This window comes from Dryobates pubescens, chromosome 17, assembly GCF_014839835.1.
Source record: "Dryobates pubescens isolate bDryPub1 chromosome 17, bDryPub1.pri, whole genome shotgun sequence".
Taxonomy (NCBI): domain Eukaryota; kingdom Metazoa; phylum Chordata; class Aves; order Piciformes; family Picidae; genus Dryobates; species Dryobates pubescens.
Window position 1 is genome coordinate 4,505,710 of NC_071628.1, and position 17,766 is coordinate 4,523,475.

The window sequence follows — 17,766 nt, forward strand, 5'->3', positions numbered from 1 at the left end:
TGAATCTGCAGATGCTCCTAGAATGAGGGATAAAGCAAAACCAATCAAGTGTGCTTACTTGGACTCATCCTAAGCCTTCAGAATCAAAAGGAGACAGTTGCTGGGAGAAATATTCCAGCATCTCTCAATTTGCTTGTGTAAGCTGTTTAGGTGGTTGTTGTGCAACTTTGATCTTGCCTCAGAAAGAAACCATCCCTTTACCTTTAAACATAATTTGGAGCAAAGAGCCGTTCCTGAGGACAGGACAGGAGAGGATGTAAATTTCAGAGGCCACTTATGCAGGGTAGTGGGAAATAATGATCATGTGGAAAATGTACACAGTTTAATTAGGCACATTGATTAAATCAATATGATTCAAACAGCTTAGTTCTCCAATCAGCTTAATCTCATTAAATGTAATTCAGGCCTCGATAATTGATTAATAATGCATTATAGTTTATGAATTATTGACTTTGAGTTATAATAACTGCCTGCTCCCTGCGTGGTAACCAGTGTTGCATGTTAATTATGAGAGGTTCAAGCTCTCTTCTCTTGAATAACTTTTCCAAAGCTGGAGATGACATGTCTCCTAGAGAAACTGGGACCAAATTAGATCAACACCTTATTGCACTGAGTCCACCCCAAAGGAAAATACAGGCTTTGAAGGAAGCTCTCATCTGATGATGTTGAAACAGGGAGGTAGAATGTCCTGCTTTGATTGGTAATGATCTCTCAAGCAGCCAGCAGAACCGCCTGTAGCAATCCAGCTGGAGTGCTAACCTGGCATTGTGCTGGTTGCAAACAGCTGACAATATCTGTATCTGTTGTTGTTCTAGCACCACTGCTTCTATACCTCCTCCAGCACGCCTGCAGAGGGTATAGCCAATGCTGCTGAACTCTTAGGTCACGTTTGTACGCCAAACGTTCCACAGATTTGTCTGGATCTTGAGTGGTTACAGTGGAAAGGACCAGTAGGTTTTTCTAATGGCATTTCTGTATAGCAAGTGCCATCCAAGAGGAAAGAACCATTGCTGCTATGGGTGAAAGCCTGAGGAGAGAAGCCAAGAGCTGAAGAAAGCCTCTGCTTCTGAGGTGGTCCCCTGTTATACTTCCACTCAGTGTGAACACAGGATGATGTCCCAGATTGCTTGTGTGTTCTTTTTCTGGCTGTCTAGGTACATATCATGATCCAAATTGCAGAAAGGGTCCACTAGCATTATGTTTCCTTGAAATATTCCATTTAAAGAACCTGTTCTGCTTTTTCCTTTCATCCTTTCTGTATCTCTACTCCTTATTTGTTATTGTGGTTAAAAGTGAACAGATTTTAGTGGGTATTGAAAGCAAAGAGACGATGATTGGAGCAAACTGTGGAGAAAAAACAGGTTTTGCTTTATTCTTGCACCTGCAGTAGTGAGTTTTCTATCTGTGTGCTCCCTTGGATTGAAAATTTGCTCCTAATTTGTAGGGGTGCCGGACAGGTGCTGGCTCCTCTCTTGCTTTGTACCAAACACTTTGGGTTTAGTGACAGGAAAAATCAGGTGTTGTGGAAACCGTGATCCTCTTTTAATGCAGTAGTGAAGAAAGACTGAATAAAGTTGTCATCTATTGTACAGTGCTAAATAATTACACTCCTGAGAATCCTTTTTACTCTCTCCCCACCCCACCCCCCCACCCCCTGCTTCAATAGGCACCTTATTGAACCTCTGAAGCCAAATCAATGGTCTCCAGATATGCTACACTGATTGCATGTGCTCTACATTTCTCAAGGTGTTCTTTCCATTTCAAGCATCCCTTCTCACTTTCTGATCTCTCAATCACAAAGAAAACAAAAACCCTAAAACCAACCAACCAAAAACCCCAGAGAAATTCCTTCAAAAATGTGTTCCCATTGGAGTGTGCAGTGTGCTGCCATAATCATGAAATCATCATAGAATGGCCTGGGTTGGAAGGGACCTCTAAAGTTCATCCAGTTCAACCCTCCTGCAGTCAGCAGGGACATCCTCCACTAGATCAGGTTGCTCAGAGCCTTGTCAAGCCTCACCTTGAATATCTCCAGGGATGTGGCCTCAATTACGTCCCTGGGCAACACATTCCAGTGTTCCAGCACTGTAATGGGGAAGAACTTGCTCCTCACATCCAATCTGAATCTCCTCTTCTCTAATTTCAAACCATTGTCCCTCATCCTATCTCTGCAGGCCTTTGGAAATTGTCCCTCTGCAGCCTTCTCGTAGCCCCCTTCAGTTACTGGAAGGCTGGTATTAGGTCTCCCTGGAGCCTTCTCTTCTCCAGACTGAACAATCCAAGCTCCCTCAGCCTGTCCTTGTAGTTGAGGGGCTTCAGCCCCTGGATCACTTTTGTGGCCTCCTCTGGACCCACTGGTCCATATCCTTTCTGTGTTGAGGGCACCTGAGCTGGACACAGCGCTCCAGGTGAGGTCTCACCAGAGCAAACCTCTCTGGATCTGCTGGCCACGCTGCTTTTGATGCGGCCCAGGCTGCCATTTGCCTTCTGGGCTGCAAGTACGCTCTGCGTGCCCACGTCCAGCTTCTCATCCACCAGCGCTCCCAAGTCCTTTTATTTTCTGGAATAATCTTCCTTCTGACATTTGGAAATTTGTTTTAAGCCCTCCTCTCCTTCAGGGATAGAACCTCCTGCTGTTTCTTTCTCCTACTCTTGTTCTGTTGCCTTGCCTTCTTCAAATGATAACAATCTTATCTCTGTCCCAGGAGACCTGCAACCTTTGCATGTTCTTCCCAGAGAAGAAATATTGTGATCAACAACAACATTTTCTGAAGTATAATTTGGCCATGCCATCTTCCTTGGTATGGACCTGGGATAGAACATAAGGAGTGCTTAGCATAGGCTACCTGTCAGACTTCCACAATCATCAGAGCCTTTTCTGATACTTCAATGAATTAAACATCTTGAAATATCTAAACCAGCACATATCTTAGCCCATAATTCTTTTCATTTGTGATTCATTTGTCAAGTGCCTCAGAAGTGTCTTCTCACAGGAGTGTGGTGCTACTTGTGTTTTTGTGCTATGGCTTTGAAAGTTATGAATGAAATGGAAAACAGTTTGATTTAATGCATTTCTTGTATTGCTTTGGAAACCTACAGCCAGGTGTTTGAAACATACCTCTCACAACACCCCAGTGCCCTAGCCTTGTGGCAGTGGAGCTACAAGCTTCTGTAGGAGTGATAGGTTGCCCAAATTCTTTCCTTAGCAGAAAGGGGAATAAAGAAATTAATCTTCTCTCCCTTAGATGGTGACAGTTCAGGAACAACCTGCAGATGCTGTGCTTCCAGTGGCCAATCTGCCTATCTGGTAGAGGTATTGAAATACTGCCTGGTGGAGCCCCCAGGCAGCTTTTTCTCCCTCAAATGGTGACCAAGCTTTGAACTGCTACCAGGCTTCTGTTATCAACTTCAAATTAGACCATGGAAAAAGCCCCTGTGTTGCAGTGAGCTGAACATTTCCCATGCCTGGCCATAAATTCCAGTCACACTTGGTCCTGTGGGGCATCTGCTAAAAGGTCAGTGTGGTACTGTATGAATTAGCTGCAGGAGCATCTGAATTGAATGAAATCTGCTCTCAGTGTGACAGAGATGGGCTCTGTGAGGGAGGACATAATTTTTAGGGTCAGATTGACTGTGGAGCCTGAATATTGTTATGAGCAATGTGCTTGCTAAAGGATGAGGACTTAATGTTTGTGCTTCAAGACAAAAGCAGAGGTCAGGAAAGGGTTTCTTCCGGCTGGTCACATTATTGCCCAATTGCTCATGTGTCTCACTGCACAGGTTATTGTTTGTCACATGTTGTAAGGTCTGGAGCTTCTGTTCATGAAGGGTACAAAGTGGTTGGCCTGAAGGTAGGTAGGTTTGCCCCTCGATGCCTGGGTTAGATCAGGTGCTTCTAGTTGCTAGAGCTGAAGTTCTGGGTGACCATGAGCCAGCAATGTGGCCTTGTGGTCAAGAAGGCTGAGGGCTGTGATTTGTAGGTCATAGAGAGGTTCTCCTCTCCTCCTATTCTGCCTTGGTGTGTCCAGTTCTGGGGCCCACAGTTCAAGGGCAGGGAACTGGTTGAGAGTCCAGCACAGAACCACAAAGCTGCTGAAGGCAGTTGCACATCTTCCTGCTGAGGACAGGCTGAGGGAGCTGGGCTTTTGAGCCTGGAGCAGAGGAGCCTGAGGGGTGCCCTCATTCCTGCTGATAAAGGTGTTTAGGGCAGTGTCAGGAGGATGGAGCCAGGCTCTGCTCAGGGATGTCCAGTGACAGGATAAGGGGCAATGGAGGCAAGCTGGAGCAGTGGAGGTGCCATGGGAACAGAAGGAAAAGCTTTGGGCAGCAAGGTTGGGAGAGTAATCAAAAAAGTGGGCTCAGCCACTCTTCTAGTGCTCTCTTCATTGCTTTTTGTTTGGGAACTCTGCCATTTTAGGGGAAAATGGTGAAGTCTTGCACAGATTGTGTTAAAGAGCTTCTAGGCTATGAGAGAAACCAGAATGCATCCTGCTAACAGAGAAGCTTGCCACTTCTAGGTGTGTGTTTTACTTCTTTTTCAAGATCTTAGGAATCTTGCACTCCCAGAACAGGCTCCTGCTATACACAGGCAAAACCTTCCCCAGTAGCCAGAACTAACAGACTGGAAGCAGCGTGGGTGGCATTAGAAGGCTCATGTTGGTTTCACCTTTATCCCTTTAAATTGGGAAGTTTCTTGGTGCTTCTAAATCTCGGCTGCCTGCTTTGGTAAGACTCTCTGTTGCAGCTCACTTGATACCTCAAGGGTTTGAAAACTTTCTGGAAAGCATTGATCCAATTTCTGAATTCAATGTTCCAAGCTACACATTCTTTTTTGTCTAATAAAGGCTGACCTAGCTAGCCATGCACTACAAATGAGCAGTTGGTTGGGTTGTGTGGAACAGCTTTACTGCAAGCAGAAAGTTTGTTCAGCTACTCTGCCCTGCTGAGACCACACCTGCAATACTGTGTCCAGTTTTGGGGTCCTCAGTTCCAGAGAGACAGAGATCTGCTGGAGAGAGTCCAACAAAGACCTATGGAGATGACTGGGGGACTGGAATGTCTCTGCTATGAGAAGAGACAGAGAGCCCTGGGGCTGTTTAGTGTGGAGAAGTGAAGCCTGAGAGGGTCCTGATCAATGGCTATAAACATCTGAGGTCCATTTGGGTGTCAGGATGAAGGTGCCCAGGCTCTTTTTGGTGGTGCCCAGTGACAGGACAAAGAGTAACAGATACAAGCTGGAACACAGGGGGTTCCACCTCAACATGAGGCGACAGATCTGTGTGGTGAGGATGACAGAGCACTGGAACAGGCTGCTCAGAGAGGCTGTGGAGTCTCCTTCCCTGGAGACTTTTCAAACCTGCTTGGATGCATTTCCATGTGACCTGCCCTTGGTGGTCTTGCTTTGACAGGAGGGTTGGAGCTGATGGTCTCTGGAGGTCCCTTCCAACCCCTAACATTCTGTGATGCTGCCCATAGGTATGTGAGAGGGTCTGCACTGGTGTAAAATGCAGCAAAGGGTGTTCCTTAGTGCTGGTCTTCATATTAATCTGCCTGAGAGCATTAGTGAGGGAGGAGGCCTGCTTGCAATAGACTGTGCAGTGTGTTTTGTATCTGTAGTTCTGAACACCTGCCTTTTCCAATTCCCACCTGCAAGGTCATTTTGCTGGGAGGGTCTGGGCAGATTTCTGCCTGACCTGTTTAAGTGAGTTTAATTTCTCTAATTGGAGAACAGGATCCATTGCTGCATAACTCAGGCAGCCACTTTTATGCCGTTACAACAAGTAGAGCAATGCATTGAAACTAGTAGTTTGCAGATGCCACAGGCTGACACTTCTTGTTGCTTGCAACTGGCAGATTCTAGAAACAAGCATTTTGTCATTAATGGCCTGCAATTACAGAGCAATGTTAAAATGGCACTAAATACACCTTGTAATGATTGTTTTCTCAAATGCTGTTGAGCTGGGAAGAAGATTTGTCCATCTCTACATCAAAGGGGAACTTGTTAGGCTCTGAGCTTGCCCACCTGTTTCTAAGGCAGAAATAGCAATTGCTAATAAACAAGTGGAGACAGCTGCTATGTTCTGCCTGCAAATGTGCTGATAAGATCAACTAGTTGATGAGTGACACAGTGCAAAGTGCACCCGAGCTAAACTTGGATGTCTGTATCATTTCAGGACATTTATTATGTGGCTGTTGGACGTGGGCTTCTAGCTGACAGAAAAATATGTGCACTGGGTGTCTCATTTTAGGGCATTTTGTGGTGGTTTTCTCTTTTTTCCCTCCCCCTCTGACTTTTCCCTGCTTTATTTTGATATATGATTTCACAGAACTAGGTAGCAGAAGGAATAGTACTAGTCAGAGGAACTCTTCTGCCTTCTGAACAGAAGGCTGGGAGGGAAAGCTGTACTTTGGAAGTCACCAGCTACCCATTATATCTGTAAGCAGACCTTCTAATGAATTGCTTTGCTAGCTGTATCAGGAAAGGTTTTTTTTTTTTACAAGGCATGTGGCATCCTAAAGAAGCTCCATGCCTTTTCTGCTTGCTCCATCTTAACTTGATGTTAATGAACTTTGCATAATCAAATCAGGCCCTGGAACCAACAGGGCCTCGTTCCAGATCTTAACTCTGCTTCCTGAGGAAGGCATTTTTTTTTTTCAGCAACATTCTGAAAATTCTATCTATCAAATCACCAGTGCATTTAAAATTTAATTTGCTCTATCAGTTGCAATTGTCTTGCTACTTAGCTGTGGGGGGAACCAAAAAAAATTGCAATTTTCCTTGCCACTTTATAATTCTCCTTACAAGCTTTTTCTCTTCATTCTTCATTGAATGTAACGAACTGCTCTTCTGTCTTAGCCTGGCTGATGCTTCTGTGTCTTTGAAATAGGTGAGGCTAAATAAAATAGACAGAGATTCTTTATTAAAACATGAACAGGAGACAGCAGTGTGCCCAGGTGGCCAAGAAGGCAAATGGACTCCTGGCCTGGAGCAAAACCAAACCAGTGTGGGCAGCAGGAGTAGGGCAGTGATGGTGCTCCTGTACTTGGCCCTGGTGAAGCCACAGCTTGAGCACTGGGTTCATTTCTGGATGCTACAGGATAGGGAAGACATTGAGATGCTAGAGAGTGTCCACAGAAGAACAGGGAGGCTGGTGAGGCATTTGGAGGGCATCAGATGAGGAGCAGCTGAGGGAGCTGGGGTTGTTTAGTTTAAAGAAGAGAGGGCTGAGAGGAGATCTAATTGCTCTCTACAGCTACCTGAAAGGAGGTTGGAGTGAGGCTGATGTTGGTTTCTTCTCCAAAGTAATAGGTGATAGGGTGAAAGGAAATAGGTTTGGGTTGTGCCAGGGGTTGGCCATTAGGAAAAACTTCTTCAATGAGAGAGTGGTGAGGGGTTGGAACAGGCTGCCCAGGGAGGTGGAGTCCCCATCCCTGGAGGTGTTCAAGAAGCTGTTGATGTGGTGCTCAGGGTATGGTTTGAGTGGTTGTGGTAGTTGGGTTGTGGTTGGACACAATGATCTTAAAAGGTCTTTTCCAGCTTTAATGATTCTATGGTGGGGACAGATGTGATACATACAAGTGAACAAGGAAGTCAAAATGGGTTGGAAGTCTGTATTAACCCACAGACAAAGGAGGACTTTTGGATGCCATTTAAAGGCATTATGGAGTTTTTCTTTGGTCATTTCTCTTTTTCAAGAAAACCAGAGACCTACTGAAACACCCCACTTTCATTCCTCCCTCACTGCCTTCATCTTTCATCTTTCTCTTTCCCTGTGAGTCTGGAAGCATGACATAAATTGATGGATGCAGGAATATCACAGCAGTCTGCAAATGTGTGTGTGCTAATTCTGCGAAGGATAGATGGGTTTTAGACTGAAAATGACAGCTGTGTCATAGCATCATGGCATGGGACAACTAACAGAGAGAGGACTCTACTGATGATGTTTAAGTGCAGGATTCAATTCCTTCTCAGGGCTAATGAGAAGAGAAGGAAGTGCTTTGAGGTAATGGATTGTGCAAAAAAATCACTTAGGTGAATGTAGATGGCACAGGGCTTCATGACTGGGGCTAGGGAAACGGATCTTGAGCTGCCAACTCTGCGACTGATTTGTATTTTATCCTTGGGCAACTTCCCTGATTTGTCTGTAAATCCCTGCTTTCTTAATTTGGAACACACTTGAAACATATACTCTTCGGGCTGTGAAGTGTTTCAGGTGAAGAGAAGTGAGATGGAATTTATTATTGGTGGCATCAGACTGACATGGCTCCCAAAGGATGTTCAGGTCTCATGGTGGGCACCTAGTAGTTAGTGATTAAAGTGGAGATACAGAAGAGAGGTGGATGGATAGGACAGCAGGCAGTCCTTAAATTCTTTTTGGGTCAGGCTGTGCCAGCCAGAAATATAAATCAAGGGAGGATTTTATAGTCAACAAAAAAGGCTGCAATGGATAGCACAGGGCCATGAACATGATCCAAGGGCTGGAACACCTCTGCTATGAGGACAGGCTGAGGGAGCTGGGGTTGTTCAGCCTGGAGAAAGGAAGACTCCAGGGGGACCTCAGAGCTGTCTTCCAATACTTGAAGGGATCCTACAGGAGGGCTGCAGGGGAACTTTTCTTGAGGGTGTCTAGAGACAGGACAAGGGGGAATGGTTTGAAGCTGAAGGAGAGTTAGACTGGATCTGAGGAAGAAATTCTTCAGTATGAGGGTGGTGAGACCCTGGGATAGGCTGCCCAGGGAGGCTGTGGATGCCTCCCCACTGGGGGTTTTTGAGGCCAGGTTGGATGAGTCCAGTTGAGAAATGCCCCTGCCTGTGGAGAGGAGGTTGGAGTAGATGATCTCTGAGGTCCCTTCCAACATGAACCATTCCATGAAAATATTTATTACCTCATTTTTCCTTTGTGCCTGCTATACTGGAGGAATTTCTGAGAAATTGTGCTGTGCCCTCTCCCTAGCCCTGTGAATCCTGTCACAAAAGGGGAGAGCAGAGCTGAGGTCATTCCCTCCTCTTCCTCTCCAGCAGTGGGCAGGGTAGGCTCTAACAAGATTAGTGTCTCAGCTGTTTTGTCGCTTCATAGTGCTGTGTAGGTCACCCTAACACAGCTTGGGAATTTGTATTGTGGCGGAGCAGCAAAGTGCATTTAGTGGAGCAGGCGCTGAAGGCCGTTCCTGCAACGCAGCCCTGTAAATCCTGGCCTCTGGCAGCCCAAGCTGTTTAGTTATGTTTTATGAATCAGGTCATATCGTGTCTGTCACAGCTTCCAGATGCCAAGCTCCTTCTGTGACAGTTTAGTGGAGCATTTTGAAAGGGCACAAAAACAACAGCTAGAGGGTCACCATGAGGCACAACTTAACACATGGGAATTGTTCTTCACAAAGAGCAAACGGCTAGAGGCAAAAGAGAAAGCCGGAGACAGATGAAGGACTCTGGGGTGTCAGGGGCTGTGGTGCTGCTTCTATCCCTGTTCTCCCCGTGTTTAGCACTTGCTGTGAACAAGCAACAAGAATGTAGTCAGTGTGGAGTAGAGAAGATTCCAGAGGGAACTTAGAGCTGCCTTCCAATACCTGAAGAGATCCTACAGGAAGGCTGCAGAGGGACTTTTCATCAGGGTGTCTAGCAATAGGGCAAGGGCAAATGGTTTGAAGCTGAGGAAGAGGAGGTTTAGACTGGATCTGAGGAGGCTTTTTGGTACTAGGGTGGTGAGAGTCAGGAATAGGCTGCCCAGGGAGGCTGTGGCTGCCTCCTGTCTAGGGGTGTTCAAGTCCAGTCTGGATGAGGCCTTGAGCAGCTGAGTCTAGTTGACAGGTGTCCCTGTCCATGGTGTTGGAGTAGGTGATCTCTGAGGTCCCTTCTAACTTAGGCCATTCTATGATGATTCAATGATTCTTCAATGATTCTGACTTGCTTCTGATCTCTGTGCATAGGTTATGAGCCTGAAAGCTACGTGGAATGTCTGTAGACAGACTTGAAATAATGCTCCTGCTCCTAAGTCGTGACTTGCTGCTTGATTTCATATACCCTATCATAACCTTTTAATCAGAACACTCCCAGGACCCACCTTCTAGCTTGTCAAAGGTCTTTCCCACCAGCTGGAATATCACTTGCAATGCAGATGCTGTGACCTTATTTGTCAGCCTATCATGCTTTAACTTGAAATTAGGCTCAGCCCAGATAAAACAATCTTTGTTTGCACAAAGGGTTGTGCTGGTGAAATGCTCCCTATGAGGCCATCAAACCTGCCTCAAATAAAACTTAATAGACAGAAATCAAATCAAATCAAATTAAAGCATGCAGCTAATGCATGCAAACTGTAAAATGGATTTGGATTACAAAGAGGCAGTGAGAATGAATAGTTGGCTTCTTCATCCATGACAGAAGCAGAGTAAATAATAGAGAGAGAAATCATTTAAGGAGATCTTTTGATTTTGAGAGTTGATGGGCATGTTAGATGGCAGGTGAAGGTTATTTTTGATGTAAGGTGCTTCTCATTACCTGCATATTTTCACAGTTAGAAAACATCAGTTAGCAGTCTCTTCATATTTTGAAAACAAGGTATTAGCATAAGAGGCTTTGTTAGATAGAGCAGGAAGATAAATCATCTTTGCAGTGCTAGCCATTAGCCTGTCATGACCATGATTTACAGGGATTTTCTTTTATTTAAATAAGTGTTTATTTCTAAAGCAGGCTGATCTTTTGCTGAATAGAAGATTAAGTGGTGGTGAATGCTCTGAAATACAGTGGTTTTGATGTGAGTGTGTCTTGTGGCAGGTAAGAGAGAGCAGCTTGTGCTGTGGATTGTGCAGGCTGTAAAGGGTGGCTGAGCTACAACAAAAGGGTTTTGTGGCAGCGCTGATTGGAAAAGTTCTGCTGGGGAAATGTTGGGAGGGAAAATGCAGGAAGGCAGTGGCATTGAGGAAAACATTGCACTGTCAGCTTCAGGAAGCTGGTCTGTGTACCTCACATCAGGAATTCAAACTGATCGGCATCCGTCGCTCGTGCTGTTAAATTGTGTGCCTCAAAGAACCTTCTGGAGAAGTTAGTTGGCTTTAATAAACTGAATATCATTTAGGAAAGTGCAATGCAGAACAAAAAATTCTGGTGTGCAAACTGCTACTTGTGCAGTGATCCATGGAGAGATTAGGAAGGACATCACATGTTCCACATCTAATTTTGTTCTTCCTGGGACTGCAAAATTGGTTTTGTGGCCTGACTCCTGTTCTTACAAATACCTTTTGCTGTGCTTTGTATAGCAGCTTGAGGGGGAAAACAAAACCAGACCATTTTTCCTTCCTATAGCCTCTCTACCACCTTATTTCTATGAAGGAAGAGTTTTCCACAGACTTGTAGACATCCTAGCTTGCTGTTCTGCTGCCTGTAGTGCTTGACATAAGAAGAATCCTAGAATGACTCAGGTTGGAAGGGACCTCAGAGATCACCTACTCCAGCACCATGGACAGGGACACCTGTCAACTACACTCAGCTGCTCAAGGCCTCATCCAGCCTGGCCTTCAACACCCTCAGGGAAGAGGCAGCCACAAGCTCCCTGGGCAGCCTATTCCAGAGTCTCACCACCCTCATACTGAAGAACTTCTTCCTCAAGTCCAGTCTAAACCTCCTTTCTTTCATCTCAAAACCATTCTCCATTGTCCTGTTGCTAGACACCCTGATGAAAAGTCCCTCTACAGCCTCCCTGTAGGATCCCTTCAGGTACTGGAAAATAGAGCTGCATATACCATGGTACGAGATCATTTTGCCTACACCACTTTTGTTGTCATAATGATCTAATTGAAAGACTTTTATGTTGCTCCCTTATTGGCATTCTCTTGCTGAGTTGTTTGGGAAGTTCATATAAGAATTGTCCAAGACAAAAATTCATTATTCAAAACAGGGAGACAGTTTTGCCTTATCAATTCCCTGTCAGTAGAAAGTAAGAATTTCCTGTGAGATCAGCTCTGGGAGGTGGTGGAGTCGCCATCCCTGGATGTGTTCAAGAGGGGATTGGACGTGGCACTCGGTGCCATGGTCTAGTCATGAGGTCTGTGGTGATGGGTTGGACTCGATGATCTTTGCGGTCTCTTCCAACCTTGGCGATACTGTGATACTGTACTGGACAGATGGGCAGAGTCCAACATGGTGGCATTCAACAAATCAATGCAGGATAGGCTTGGACAGCAATGACCTAAGGGTTGGTGTAGTGATTCCACAAATGAGGTGAGCCTGCAGAAGGTCCTGCACTGTGAAGCTGCTGATGCAGTGAAATGTGAGAAGATGCCTTTTGTAAACTTTGCTCTTTCCTTTCCCTTTTGTCTGAGTTTTTAACATGTAACAAACCACACAAGCTAAAGCTCTCATAGCTTGCTTACTGCAGGAGAAATATAGGGCAATATTTTTAAGAATCATTCCCTGCCAGGATGTTTGTGGAGCTCTGGAGTGATAAATATCAAATCAAGTGAAGACCAAGAATTTATTTTTCCCTTTAGAGTCAATCTGTGCAGCTTTTATCTTAACAAAAATTGATATTTTATCCCTTTGATAATGAGAAGCTCTGATTGCACTTCCTTTTAATATATTTCATTTCTTACAAATCATTCCCTTAGGAAGACCTCAAGTTGGAGGCAGAGATGGATCTGTGCCTCTTAAAGGCACAACACATGTTTAAGAATAACCATTGCTTTATGCTGTAGGTAGCATTAGGTGGGGTTTAAATCTCTCTTCTTTATAGAGAGTTTGTGGGAGAAAAGCTCTTTACTATAGAATTTGTCTTTTGCAGAGCAGAACAGCTTGAAGGACTGCAAAACACCTGACTTATTTTCCTGTTAAGTCTGGTTGTTATTTCCAGTGGTGAAAGGAACTCTGTCAGGTGCTCCATTTTTCCATACCTATTTCAGGGTTAACAGACCCCAGCACAGGTCTTAGGTTGATCTTCTCCTGCCACAGTCAGAGAGACTAGACAAAACACTAAGATTTTTACACAGCTTTTTACCATTCCTCTCCTGTCCGCATTCCCAGAAGGTGATTTTCCCCCCCGCCCCCTTTTCTTCCAGAAGAATAAGGGCTTTGGAACAGGATCCATCAAAATTAGTAAAGAAAACAAATGCCTCTTGGGTTACTTCTGTCCCCAGCTACTGCAAGATTGTTGTGTACAGATTGGAGCCTTCTGCTCTGGGCAATGTGGTTTTAATGCTAACTTCTGCATCTCCACAGGGGGGACTCTTCAGTGGAACTCACTGATACTCAGCCTAAATGTTCCTTCGTGAAGTTTCAGCCCATTAACCCTGGCTTCACCCCAGTTTAGTACTCCCAGCAATTCCTCTTGCCGCTGTGCCTGCTCACAAAGTGATGGCAGGGAAGGTCATGGGGTGTTGTGGTGGGGTAAAGGCTGTGTCTCTCCTAGGCAGGAGATGTGGGTTGAGGCATTACTTGAAGTGTGAAAGCCATTTACTCCTGGAGTGTGCTCTGAGGGCAACCCTCCCGCAAGTGACTCCCGCTGCAGACAGTCCATCTGCCTCCCTTCACTTCTGCAGAGAAGGCATCAATGCCATCCATGGAGCTGGGGGGCAGCCTATGCCTCTGAGTTCACAGCTCACTGATGCTCTGCCCTCTAGGTGCAAAGGCAGCTTGATCCCTTCAGGGATCAGACACTCGGAGGCCTCTCTGGCGAGGGAGGGAAGTAGAAAGTGCAGAGTTTTTGCTCTCACACTGTTGAAATGTGCCTTGCAAATGAGATATATGGGCTGGGAGTGAGTAGTAGATATATAGAATGAAATGTAAAAGTAAGGGGTGAAAATATTGCTGTTTTGCAGCTGAAGTCTTATTAAAGTTCTGTCTGTCTTATTTGGGCAAATTCTTCCTAAAGTATCATGTGTCACCAAAATCCCATTAAACTGTCACATAAATTATCAGAGTTTCTTTTTTCCATCACTGTGGATTACCCAGGGAGATATTTTTATGACAATTGAAGCTTTTTCAGACTGCTCCTCCTGCCTGATTTCATTTCAGATGAAATCCTTCTCTCAGAAAACAGCCCATGGATTTCATGGCTCTATGGATCTCTGCACTCTGCCTGTACAGCAGTTATCCTGTAGGTCTCTGATGCATTTATCTTCTGCCTGCACCTTCTTTTGGGCATGGAACAGTTTAGGGCAATGCTGCCACGTCTCCAGTCATACTGAAGGGGAAAACTGTCCGGTCCATTTTGATGGATCCCCGCTCCAGTGTCTTCTGAGCAGTCACTGCCTGGTTCTTCTCTCAATCTGGTTTTATCCTCACACCCACAAAACCAAAACAGGAGGTGAGAGTCACACATACTTGAAAATCCTTGTTTTTCTACTTGCCAGGTCTTGGAGATCTTGCATCTCAGTAGAAAAATCTGTTTTTCCCCATGCTGGCTGGAAAACATATGGACTGATGGTCAGGCTATGGCAGTACAAAACACTCGAGTATCTGAAATTGCCTGCTGCTGTGGAACACATGAAGGCTGTAATGTGTGTGTTATAGAAGCAGGGGATAACAGATCCTTGCCTGCCTTTGACAGATAATCTGGAGCTCCCCACATCAGATAGCTGGCTAACCTGTCGGGAGGACTCTTGGGGATGATTGCAGAGGTTTTTCTTGTCCCTTTCAAAGACTACAGACACAGAAGTTGAGAACCAGTAGACCTAAGGATAACAGAGAGGCTTTGGAAGATTACTCCTAATGAGAGGAAACCCAGTAATGATATTACTACAATCTTGAAGTGCTGAGACTGTCACTAACAGAGCAGGCAAGACAGTGCTTCCCATAAGTACTTCCAATGTGTATGTGGGGAAGAAGCCCAAATGAAGGCAAAATATCAAGATGATTAAATATTTCTGAGTAGTTGCTAATTAGTGACCCCCATCTTGGTTTTTCCTCCTGTGGAATCTGGCTGAAGGGAGCAGAGACCTGCTGAGAGCTGGCAGCCCTCGTGAGAGCAGATGATGAGACCTGGGCTGGACTAGAAGCTATGGTGCTAAACCTCAGCGTTGTGTAGCTGGCGCCAGCCCTTAGTCATCACATTGAGTGGTTCCAGCACAATTTGCCACAGAGCCCTCCAGCATGGTGCACAGGGAAACAGGAACCTCTGGGGAGCAGTTCATGGGCTGGCAGGAGTTGTGGTGGCCACTCAGCAGAAATCCCTTGCCTCTCTGAGCTCTGCACCTGCCACAGCTGCCTTGCCAGAACTCTTGTGGGAACATGCTGCCACCGCGGTGCCAGGCTACAGGGTGGGCTCAGCTCTTGGGCCAGCACTGGCCAGCAGCAGGAAGCACTGCTGTGGGAAAGTGAGTTCAGCTGAAGGCACTCCTCTGCTTGCTGACACAGCTCCATGAGGGAGCTTGATTGTCATCACTCTAGCTGCACTAGAAAGGTTTCAGTTTTGAAGCTCACTCTTACTCTTGCAGCTCAGAGGGTGTGCAGAGTGAGGCAGGATGTGCAAGTGGATGTGGAGTTGGCATATCCAAAACTGGATCATAATACAGTGGTTGGAAATCCCAGCTAGACTGATTCAGATCTGCACACTTAGGATGAGGATGTTACAAAGTGAAACAATTGACCAAGGGTGGCTGTAGGTTTTCCAGGAGTACCAATTCTGAAAACAAGATGTGGGTGCTCCTCCATCTTTCTCAAGAGGTACACTTTGGTTGGAACAGGAATTAGTTCAGATGGGTTTCTTTTTGGCTTTAGTTGTACAGAAGGTCACAGTAATATGAGGGCAATGAGGCTGGTGAGAGGCCTCGAGCACAGCCCTGTGAGGAGAGGCTGAGGGAGCTGGGGTTGCTTAGCCTGGAGAAGAGGAGGCTCAGGGGAGACCTTCTTGCTCTCTACAACTACCTGAAGGGAGGTTGTAGCCAGGTGGGGGTTGGTCCCTTCTCCCAGGTAACCACCAACAGAACAAGAGGACACAGTCTCAAGCTGTGGCAGGGGAAGTTTAGGCTGGAGGGGAGGAGAAAGTTCTTCCCAGCAAGAGAGATTGGCCATTGGAATGTGCTGCCCAGGAAGGTATTGGAGTCACCATCCCTGGAAGTGTTCAAAAAAGGATTGGATGTGGTGCTTGGAGCCATGGTTTAGTTAGTCATGAGGTGCTGGGTGATGGGTTGGACTTGATGATCTCTGAGGTCTTTTCCAACCTTATTGATTCTATGATTCTAAATCATGGCAATGATTCCTGCTACCTGGAGAGCTTGGGGTTTTTGCAGTCTGTCCCCCAAACAGACTCAACAACTTACTTCACCAATTTCCTGGAGTTAAGCAGCGAGAGCAGGCTGTCAGGGCTTACCAAAGCTGGGTAGTCCATGCCCATATTCAGCTCTGTGATCATCTCTGATTCAGAGGTGAATGAATTCATAAAACACACGCACAAAAGGAGGTTGCCAGGCAACTTGGAGCCTGAAACTCCCCCACCAAGCTATGAAAGTAGGGAACAGGCAGCTGAGGTGATTTGCAATGTTTACCTCTTTGCCATAGGTAAGAGTAATAACACATCTAATATAGACCTACTTAAGAAATGAATAGCTCGTTGATAATCCTGGAAAACAACAGCTGGTCCTGCCAAACAGGGTGCTTTCCCTCTGTCTTAAGATGTGTCTGGTTTTTTGGAGCACTTAGCCAAGAGCAGTGTCAGCAAGCAGACAGCACGTTGTGGGGAGAGGAGATAGGGAGGAAAGAAACATTCTGTCTTAAGGCATCTGGAAGACTGACAACGACTGGAAAAGTTTTAGGAGGGGATGTAAAGTATCTGACACAGATTCTGCCTCAGATCAGTTTCATCTTTTCTGTCATCTCAGTATTTGATGCTTCTTACCAATATGCTTTAATATATTCGTTGTACACCACACCATATCCTGTCTTGTCTCCAGCTTTGGGTAGCTATGCAGCCTTGGGCTTATCAGATGTATCCAGGACGGGCTGCAGCTGTGACATGCATGGAAGTGCTGTGTCATGGTGTTCCTGCTTACCCATCATTTGACTCAGGATACCCCACAGAGGCCACAGCTAATTAAGTTGGGAGAGTTTAGGTTTCTTGGGTTCTGTCTACTGTGCCCTGGGGTAAACCTGGCCCTTTGATTTGTGTAATGCTGGTGGTAAAGCCATGCTGTATTTAGGCACAAGGGGGAAAAAAAAAAAGATATAATTCTTAATAGCCCTAGGCTTGGGGGAAAGACAAGAGAGGTATGCAAAAGCACAGGCAGAAAAATTACAGCAAAGACCTGGATCTAGGTTGAATTTCTCACATGCTGTGTAAATAATTCCCACTGCTTCCTAGTAAAATCCTAGCCCTGTGTTTCAGTGCCCTGTCCCTTTACAAATGGCACAACTCCAAACTCAGCATGAAATAATTTACAGCATCAGTCCAGGGCAGGGCATCTGGAACTGCAAATGCAGCTCTTTCTGTGCTCCTCTTGATGAGGGACACTGCTGTGTTAATGGGGTTCTGTTCCTTTCTTTCAGGCTGCTCTTTTCCCAACTGATGCCACAATCAGTGACATCAAAGTCACCTCCTAGTGAACTCTGGTGAAGATATGATTAGAGGAGGATCCTTATAAGAGGCAGGAGATTTAGCAGCAAGTTAGCAGTGCTGGAAGAACAAAGCTCTTATTTTAATGAATATATACACACTCAAAATGAGTGAAGAGAAGGAGAGATGGGAAGTAATACATTAGTAGAGTTACTACTCAAAGGGGGTTTACTCCAAGCTTTGCAGGAGGAATCAGTGATACTTTCCCAGGTGGCCAAGAAGGCTGATGGCA

General features: G+C 45.6%; 1 protein-coding gene across 1 annotated transcript in view; it reads left to right on the forward strand.

Annotated features, from left to right (window-relative positions):
- The window catches only part of AGBL1 (AGBL carboxypeptidase 1), a 325,674-nt gene that overhangs the window by 102,555 nt on the left and 205,353 nt on the right, over window positions 1-17,766 (forward strand). The window lies entirely within an intron of this gene.